This window comes from Capra hircus, chromosome 1, assembly GCF_001704415.2.
Source record: "Capra hircus breed San Clemente chromosome 1, ASM170441v1, whole genome shotgun sequence".
In the NCBI taxonomy this organism is placed as follows: Eukaryota; Metazoa; Chordata; class Mammalia; order Artiodactyla; family Bovidae; genus Capra; species Capra hircus.
In genome coordinates, this window is record NC_030808.1 from 50,901,513 (window position 1) to 50,912,414 (window position 10,902).

General features: G+C 38.6%; 1 pseudogene; it reads left to right on the plus strand.

Annotated features, from left to right (window-relative positions):
* LOC102171651 lies at nucleotides 6,023–6,566 on the plus strand (annotated as a pseudogene).

Sequence of the window (10,902 nt, forward strand, 5' to 3'; positions counted from 1 at the left end):
GTGATGCCATCCCATCATCTCATCCTCTGTCATCCTCATCTCCTCCTGCCCTCCATCTTTCCCAGCATCAGGGTCTTTTCCAATGAAAAGAAAAGACCTTTCTGGTTCTTCACATCAGGTAGCCAAAGTATTGGAGCTTCAGCATCAGTCCTTCTAATGAATATTCAGGACTAATTTCCTTTAGGGTTTTCTGGTTTGACCTCCTTTTGATCTCCTTAATGGATTGCTTCCCTACAAAATTTCCAGCATTACATACTGTTTCCTATACACAGTACCCTGACTCATTTTCCTTAAAATTTTCTACTTTCCCCATATTTTTTCCTAGTCAACTAGTTACAAAATAAGCTTGAATAAGTTTTTCAATGATCAATTTTGCTATGTCCAAAAAGAGAATAATAACAGTTTGCCTCATAAAACTGCAGGTGTGAAATGGATGCTAAAAGCATGCTATGTTCATAGAATACTTAAAACATTTTAGTTTTCATTATCATGTACATCAAATTTTAGAAATGCCATGTTTAACATAATTTTACAAAGAAAGAAAATGAGGTACAGATGAGAGATTTGCCTAACAACAACCAGAAAGTTAGGATCAGGTCTAAGAGTAAAATCCCAACCCAACACTATTTTCTTTTACTATTCAAAAGCAGAGACATTACTTTGCCACCTAAGGTCCATCTAGTCAAGGCTATGGTTTCCCAGTAGTCATGTATGGATGTGAGAGTTGGACTGTGAAGAAGGCTGAGCGCCGAAGAATTAATGCTTTTGAACTGTGGTGTTGGAGAAGACTCTTGAGAGTCTCTTGGACTGCAAGGAAATCCAACCAGTCCATTCTGAAGGAAATCAGCCCTGGGATTTCTTTGGAAGGAATGATGCTAAAGCTGAAACTCCAGTACTTTGGCCACCTCATGAGAAGAGTTGACTCATTGGAAAAGACTCTGATGCTGGGAGGGATAGGGGGCAGGAGGAGAAGGGGACGACAGAGGATGAGATGGCTGGATGGCATCACTGACTCGACGGACGTGAGTCTGAGTGAACTCCAGGAGTTGGTGATGGACAGGGAGGCCTGGCGTGCTGCGATTCATGGGGTCGCAGGGTCGGACCCGACCGAGCGAATGAACTGAAATGAACTGATACAAAAGTTTCTTGGCTTATCTTACCTATCTTTCTCACTATCTTTTATTTCACAACACAGTACATTCATCTCTACAATTTAATTTTGTAAAAGATCCTGGAAGCTGAGAAAGATTGAGGACAAGAGGAGAAGGGGGAGACAGAGGATGCAATGGTTGCATGGCATCACCAACTTAATGGACATGATTTTGAACAAACTTTGGGAGATAGTGAAGGACAGGGAAGCCTGGTGTGCTCTAGTCCATGGGGTTGCAAAGAATCAGACATGACTTAGTGATTGAGCAACAACAAATATGAATGTGTGAGAGATATTTTCTCAATGCTGTTTTTTGCAACTGTTCAAAATTCAAACTCTGAGTTGACATCAACTCTCTTGCTAAAGCTCAGTTTACTGCCTTTCCTAATTTGCTACTTCTCAGGAGATTTGTGAAACACTGAAATATGAAAATGCTTGTCCTCCAAAATATATTTCCCAAAGTGGCCCAAGATCACTGCCATGTTTCCCAGGATTTTTCTTTTGTATCTCAATGCACTGCCCTCATACTTTGTCTCTTCATTTTGTCTTTGCCTGAGACAGTGGAAGAGTTATAATAACTACCCTGAAGTTTGGGGCAATTGCCAGTTCAAGTTATCCTCAGAGTTTTGCTGATTAACCATTTTATGCTGACTGTGGGTCAGCACAAGACTACACAGTCAATAGAAGCTGAAAGTCATAATAGCTATTACGTATGGTAAAATAATTCCATTTTCCATTTATAGACCCATTACTTTCATCTGTACACTGCTGTTAAGAACTTTTACATTTATTTTCATTTTCCGCCTATACTAGCTCTTGGAATAAGCAATTCTTCAAGTTTTGAATAAGAATATTAAATACTAGCATTATCTTTCAGTATGGGCAATTTTAAATGCAATTTATTACATGAGGTTTTAAAAATAAATGTGAAATGACTTTACAATAAACAAAGTTATTTTAATTTTGATAAAACAAAACTTTTCCATATTACTCTCCAGTTGAAGTAGTATTTTATGTTATACATTTAAAATATATCTCCATGGTTTTTACTTGTTGAAACATTTTAAAAGATATCTCCTTGTAAAAAATGTAATATATTCAGTTCAGTTCAGTTCAGTTCAGTTGCTCAGTCATGTCCGACTCTTTGAGACCCCATGAATTGCAGCAAGCCAGGCCTCCTTGTCCATCACCATCTCCTGGACTTCACTCAGACTCACATCCATCGAGTTGGTGATGCAATCCAGCCATATGGCATTTGGTAAAATTGCTCATTTTCATCACTATTAGTCTTAACAGGATAAGGCTTGGAAATTTTAAATAGAGACATTTTTATGGCCACACTGTTTTATGGTCCCAAGACACCCCACTAATTGCTCCAGTGTCATTCATCACCTAACTGGAAAAGTATTTAATATCCAGAAAGAGAAATCCACTGAGTTGCCCACATATACTTTTTAATTAATGGCAGAGAAACATATCATGAATAAGAACTTTCAATTACAAAAGTAGATGATTCACAGAAAAATTGATTTTAATTTCTTAAATCTTAACTGTTAGACACAGGCAGACTTGGAAAGAATGTAGAATGCTTCCTAAAAATTAGATCTATTTTAAAAGGAGATAAAAGTGTGACTTGCCTCTGAAAGAAGGTTGATCTGAATAGTAAAACTAAGTGGAGATGAAGACTCAGTGCCCCAACTTCTGGGCCAAGAATTAGAGGAGCAAAGGTATTAGAAACTCTAAGAGGTGAATGGGAATCCAAAAGCATAGAAAATATCTCAGAGCAGACTAGAAAGTCTTAGACAACTTCTTCAATTGAGATGATACAGAAATGGAATTGCAAGTGCTGAGAGATGGGAATGGTGAGTAGACTCTCAGGCAGCATATTAGGGTCAGCACCTCCCTCTGCGGAAAAGGAAAATACCTGAATTATTTCTACAACATTTGAGGGAACCTTGAAAGTGACTGAAAGAGAGCCACTAGGTTCGGAGCAGTTTCAGATAGGGAATGTAGAATAAACTTGGACACCACATCTAGCAACAGTGGGTGCAAATATATGACAATAGGAACCAAGTGGGGCATTACCCCAGTGGAGGCTATGGATGGAGGATAACTCTGTATCCATATTCCTCTCATGCAAGAGAGTCATATACAATCACTTCCAGAGAGCTCCCCCCAGCAAAATGCTAAGTTAACCGAAAGATGCTGTTAACCTTGCTATGACTGTGTTTACCTTGAACCGGTAAGATTAACACTGTGTCTCTGAAAATGTCATCTCTAGAGAAGTAAAACAGTTTTGTTCAATTCATTTGTGACCACAGAAACAGAATTACTGTAAATCTAATGTAGCTGAAATCCCGGAGACTCTCTCTTGCTCAAGCCTCTTCCAAAGCTCCAAGAAGAGCTCTAGCAATGCTTTTGTAAAATTTGCAAAAGACAATTTTAGCCACAATTGCATAAGACAACTGCCTATTTCCACTCTGGCTTTCCTTTGAGCACATGTCCCCTCCTGGCCCAGAATCCAATTCAATTAAGGGTGAATTCAATTAAGAGGAAATTGCATTGGAGATACATTTAGTTTAGGCTTAATGAGATTTATGTATGTGGTTCACATTCCCTTCCATGAAGGGTTAAGTTAGTGCTGGTCTCCAATAGTGCATGGATAAGAATCATATTGTGAGAAGAATGAGTCCTACAGTACTAGACACTAGAAATACGTGGGCTATGGAGGAGAAACAGATAAATATTTAAGGAGAAGACTCAGCTCTCCCTTCTGCTTATTCAGTGAAGAAATTATATTACTATAAATGCATTTGCATGATATAGAAATGATTAGAATTCTTAATTTTTTAGAGAACAAACCTGTAGGTATACCATAGAGTATGTCAGTGTATAAAGAATCATTTATGTTTCATCCTTTTATAATAAATTGCACTTCAACATTACATTTCTTGGTGAGTTGCAAAACTGGAACTTTTCTAAACTATAACTAATAAGTATTTCAATCATGTAGACAAAAAGCCTAAGGTGTTTTTTTTTTCCCCTCTACTCTCTACAGAAGATGGCATAAAGTCAAAGATGTATGAAGAAGCTATAAAAATGTACAACTAACATTTTAGGAAAAAAGTTTTATATTGGTATGTCAGTTTATTAGTAGAAGTAATTTGTTATTACTTTCCTGATTTTATGCCTGTGGCATGTACCAGATTTAATTTTTTTTTAATTTTGTGAATTTATTTCTGTTCTAAATAGTTATATGTCCAATTTTGTATTCCTAAATTTGTGTTCTTTTCTTCTCAAATACCCCTGTTCCCAATTATATACACTTTAAGCCTTCTAAACCTTGACCCTTAATAACATACTTTCTACTGATACTTGAATGTAAGCTCCATAAGAAGAGGAATTGTTTTCCTTTGTTCACTGTTCTATATCAAAACCCATATAGGATCTGAAGTATAAAAGGTTCTCAATAAGTATTTATGATATAAATACTGTCACTGTTTAAATTATGCTTCCAAGATGAAGAAGCCTAATGTTTACTTTGTTCTTATTCAGTAGACTTGTTTCACTCAGTTTCCTGTATTAATTTTTTCTGACAAATATCATGATGTTTATACAGAAAAGTTGCAAAAAGGAATTCCTTGCAAAACTCTAATATTTTACAAAGGATTTACTTTCTGCAGTAGTGATAGATTCAGTTTAGAAGATATGCAAACACAAGACACCCAGGAAAGTACAAGGTGAGGAAAAAGAAAAAGGAAAAAAAAATAAACTAAAGACAAAACAGGATAAATTATTACAAGAGACCTGATAAAGACGAGAAAGAACAACAGTTGAATGTAGAAACATGGCTGAACTGTTTTTCTTTTCACCTTAAGAAAAACACAAAGATTACATATATATATATATCAGTTCAGTTCAGTTCAGTCGCTCATTCATGTCCAACTCTTTGTGACCCCATGAATCACAGCACTCCAGGCCTCCCTGTCCATCACCAACTCCCGGAGTTCACGCCAACTCATATCCATTGAGTCTGTGATGCTCTCCAACCATCTCATCCTCTGTCGTCCCCTTCTCCTCCTGCACCCAATCCCCCCCAGCATCAGGGTCTTTTCTAATGAGTCAACTCTTTGCATGAGGTGGCCAAAGTATTGGAGTTTCAGCTTCAGCATCAGTCCTTCCAAAGAATACCCAGGGCCGATCTCCTTCAGAATGGACTGGTTGGATATCCTTGCAGTCCAAGGGACTCCAAGAGTCTTCTCCAACACCACAGTTCAAAAGCATCAATTCTTTGGTGCTCAGCTTTCTTCACAGTCCAGCTCACATCCATACATGACAACTGGAAAAACCATAATAACCTTGACTAGACGGACCTTTGTTGGCAAAGCAATGTCTCTGCTTTTAAATATGCTATCTAGGTTGGCCATAACTTTCCTTCCAAGGAGTAAGCATCTTTTAATTTCATGGCTGCAATATATGGACTGCCCTGGTGGCTCAGACGGTAAAGCGTCTGCCTACAATGTGGGAGACCCAGGTCGATCCCTGGGTCGGGAAGATCTCTTGGAGAAGGAAATGGCAAACCACTCCAGTATTTTTGCCTGGAAAATTCCATGGATGGAGGAGCCTGGTAGGCTACAGTCCATGGGGTCGCAAAAAGTCGGACACGACTGAGCAACTTCAATGTCATGTCGTGTCATGTCATGTCATACACACACACACACACACATACACACACACATATATAGAATACGAGCCAACCCTCGTCACCACCTGACAGCTCCCTCCGTCCGACTGGCCCAAGGTCCCCACCGCCGCTCCAGCGCTGAGCAGCCATCGCCACCGCCACCACCGCCCCTTCTCAGCTGCCCACCAATGACGACCGCATCCGCCTCGCAGGTGCTCCAGAACTACCACCAGGACTTGGAGGCCGCCATCAACCGCCAGATCAACCTGGAGCTCTATGCCTCCTGTGTCTACCTGTTCATGTCGTACTATTTTGACCGCGATGATGTGGCTTTGAAGAACTTTGCCAAATACTTTCTTCACCAGTCTCATGAGGAGAGGGAACATGCTGAGAAACTGATGAAGCTGCAGAACCGGCGAGGCGGCCGGATCTTCCTTCAGGACGTCAAGAAACCAGACCGTGATGACTGGGAGAATGGGCAGAATGCAATGGAATATGCACTGTGCTTGGAAAGAAGTGTGAATCAATCACTACTGGAGCTGCACAGACTGGCCACTGAAAAAAGTGATCCCCATCTGTGATTTCATTGAGACTTATTACCTGAATGAACAGGTGGAAGCCATCCAAGAATTGGGTGACCACATAACCAACCCGCACAAGATGGGGGCCCCTGGATCCGGCACGGCAGAGTGCCTCCTTGACAAGCGCAGCCTGGGACACAGTGAGAGCTAAGCCTCAGGCTGGCTTCCCACAGCCGCAGGGGTGACTTCCCTGGTCACCAAGGCAGTGCATGCGTATTTGGGTTACCTTCATCTTTTCTATAATTTGTAACAAAACATCTACTTAAGTTCTTTCTTTAGTATCATTCCTTCAAATAAAGTAATTTGGTATCCCCCCAAAATATATATATTATAATATACAATATATAATAATATTGATAACAATAATTAATAATTATTAATATAAATAATCATGTTTCAATTTATCCAAATAGCCAATGTATGCTATGTTCTGCAGATAGATATTTGAAAACTACCATCTTCAGCTTTAAATAATATATACTGAGTGACAAAAATACCAAGAGGCATAAATAGTTAAAAGGGCAGGCTAGCTCATTTTATGCAGAAGTGTAAAGACGCATGAACCACATGTTGAAAAACTGAAATGCTAAATGAAGCGGTGATGTGTGGGAACTGGGCCACAGATGTTAGCATGTTACTTGTTGAGACTGGGCTCAATAGACTAGACTCAACAAACCATGAATGTTTAAAATGTAGAGGTTCTGATACTATTAAAATATTATGACTTAGAGCTTTAAACTTTAAAATAGTAGCTCCCATTTGTTCAATTCTAATTTGAGATTATGCTCTGAATATGCTTTTTTTTTCTATAATAGTGATGATATTAGACACAAATTCACACAAATAAAATTGATTATTTAAAATTTTAAAAACTGACTTTCTAAGTTGCTAGAAAATATTGGTTCATTTCCTTCTCCTATCTCAGGCTTCTTAAAGTTAGTCTGTATGTCAGTGTATCACTTTCCTGGTGCCAAAAAAGTGTCTGTATTGCTTAAGTAAACCTTTTTAACCTCTGTGTTAGTAGAATCATACACAGAGACTCTTTCTACTCTCTCCTTCTCCCCATCTCTTTCTTTTTCAAATCTCATATTTTTATGTATCTGGTAGTGTTTATGAAGTTCAAGTTTTGCATAATTTTTTATTGAAAAAATATAGTTGATATACAATATTCTGTCAGTTCAGTTCAATTGCTCAGTCGTGTCCCTGTGACCCCCATGGACTGCAGCACCTCAGGCCTTCCTGTCCATCACCAGCTCCCGGAGTTTACTCAAACTTGTCCATTGAGTCGGTGATGCCTTCTCATCCTCTGTCGTCCCCTTCTCCTTCTGCCTCAATCTTTCCCAGCATCAGGGTCTTTTCCAGTGAGTCAGTTCTTCACATCAGGTGGCCAAAGTATTCCATTTCAGGTATATAGCATAGTGATTCAGTATTTTTACAGATTATATTCCATTACAGGTTGTTAGAAGGTAATGGGTATAATTCTCTCTGATAACATGTAAATCCTTGTTGCTTATCTATTTAATATATAGCAGTTTGTGTGTTAATCCCATACCCCTAATTTGTCCCTCCCACCTTCCCTCTCCCCTTTGGTAATCACAAGTTTTATTCTCTATGTCTGTGAGCCTGTTTCTCTTTTGATTAATTTAATACTATTCCAAATAGAAATATTTCCAATGATTTATTTTGCTACTTTGGATAGTTTAACCCATCTATAACCAATTATTACTTAAATCTTTTGTTATACAATGATTCAAATCAACCTTGATTACACACACACACACACACACACACACACACACACAAACTAAACAGAGAAATAGACTAATCATGAACTATTGGGAATCCATATGTTAGCTTATTTCTGCTTCAGTGAAATATGACTTAATAAAATGGAGATGATACCATATACTGCTTCCAGGTCTCAAGTACAAATCAGGCAATGTAAAAGTACAGTATTTAGAATTCTGTGAGAATAAGGCTGCATAATATTTGAGACATTGCTATTGATGATTAAGTTACAAATAAGCTTTAGCCTTTACTGAACATCAGCTATATTCTCAAGACATACAGTGTGCTAAATACATTACAGTCATTTTTACATTTTATCCTCAGAACTCTGAAATGTAGGCATTATTATTGACCCTGTTTTACTAAAAAATAAATTGAATCTGAGTTTGAAATAAATTGTCTGAAGATATAGCAAGTAAATTTTAGATACAGTAATTGAAAGCTGGTCAACCTAATTTCAAAAGATAACTTATTAATTGTTTCCCAACTTAAGATGCCTAGGTGAATTCAGTTATTTCAGTAGTTATATTATTATCTTCATGTGTATTAGGAAAAAAAGTAGCACATTTAACTCAAGATATCACAGATGTGATTTTTAAGACTGAGATTATCATAGGCATTTAATTTTAAAAGGTGAATTAATTTCAATATAAGTATTAGTGATGTTGCTCAGTCATGTCCAACTCTTTGCGACCCCATGAGCTGTAGCCTACCAGGCTCCTTCGTCCATGGGATTTTTCAGGTAAGAGTACTTGAGTGGGGTGCCATTTCCTTCTCCAGAGGATCTTCCTGACCCAGGGATCAAACCCAAGTCTCCCGCATTGTAGGAAGACACTTTACCATCTGAGCCATCGGTGAAGTCCTTCAATATAAATATAAATATTAGATAATAGTAAAGATGACACCCAGTTCAGTTCAGTGGCTCAGTCGTGACTGACTCTTTGCGACCCCATGAATCGCAGCACGCCAGGCCTCCCTGTCCATCACCGACTCCCAGAGTCTACCCAAACTCATGTCCATTGAGGTGGTGATGCCATCCAACCATCTCATCCTCTGTTGTCCCCTTCTCCTCCTGCCCTCAATCTTTCCCAGCATCAGGGTCTTTTCAAATGAGTCAGCTTTTTGCATCAGGTGGCCAAAGTATTGGAGTTTCAACTTCAAAGATGGCATCCAGATATGGCAAAATTAGGAAAGTGGTATTTGATTGATGGAACTTTAGGAAATTCTAGAATGACCTGTTGTTCACCTCCAGTCACTAGTGTTACTAAGAGGATTCTATTCAGAACTGGTACTAGGGGAAATTGGTGAGTTTATAGTTAATATGTATTATAATCCAGAAACAGCTTATTAGAGTTGTGTTCTCATGATGCTCTTGGGTTACCATAGAACCATTCTCTATGTATTTGGAATTCATTTCCTCTTTTCAAATATATCTGACTCATGTTCATTATTTAAATGTCATGCTTCCTGGGAAACTATCAAACAAGTTTCTTCTATAAGTTAACTTTTTACTGTAACAGCAGTATTTATTACCAAAACCATAAGAGTGAATAATTGTGGTTATTTCAGGCATTGTGTCACAGCTAGAACGTTATTTATGAGTAGGAAGGCTATGTCCTTCTGATGCTTCCTAAATCATGCCAAGTAATTGTGATGTCAAACTGGTTATAAACGTGACTCTCCTTTCATTACCAATAGAAATCATATCACTTTGAGGTATATGTTTGTTTTATCTCAGGACAAATAACATTTTTCCACTTAAATGGGAAGCAAAAGTTTAACAACAACTTCAAACAATTATTTAATTTTAAGTCATGTCAACTGCTATGAAGACATATTGAGCATCAGTTGTGTACCATCCATTATTTTAGGCACTGAGGATACAAAAAAGTAAGCACAGTCCTTACTCTTGAAGTGAACTGAAAGTAGCTTAGTAATGTCCAACTCTTTGCTACCCCATGGACTATACACTCCATGGAATTCTCCAGGCCAGAATACTGGAGTGGGTAGCCTTTCCCTTATCCAGGGGATCTTCCCAACCCAGGGATAGAACCCAGGTCTCCCGCATTGCAGGAAGATTCTTTACCAGCTGAGTGACTAGAGAAGCCCGAGAATACTGGAGTGGGTAGCCTATCCCTTCTCCAGTGGGTCTTTCTGACCCAGGAATCAAGCCAGGGTCTCCTACATTGCAGGTGGATTCCTTACCATCTGAGCTATCAGAGTGCATATATACATACATAATTGAATGAGTGATGTGTGTGTGTGTGTGTTCTGAGATGAGATGGAGTAGGAGTATGAGGAGTAATCAGGACTAGAGGAGAAATATATAGATGATTACGTTGTAGGGCTGTAAGCCCTGTGCTGGCAAGCCTGATGTGTCTCTTAGTGCAGAAAAAGGCATTATCTCATCCAGGCCAGGGATGCTTAGAGAAGGCTTCCTGAAGGAGGCAGCGTTTGAGTTGAATCTTCAAGAAAAAGTAAGAGTTAGCCAAGCAAACAAGGGAAAAGCTCATTCAAGGAAGAGGGAATAGAATATGCAAATACATGGAAGACAAAAAGCTGTCACCTTTGGGAAAGAGCAAATAGGTTCATGTGGTAAAGGTTATCTTGAGCTGGGATTTAAACCTACACTTTTTTTTTTTTTTCCTTTTTACACTGTGTGATGCTATATACTCCTGATAGGCTATAGCCTTGGAGTA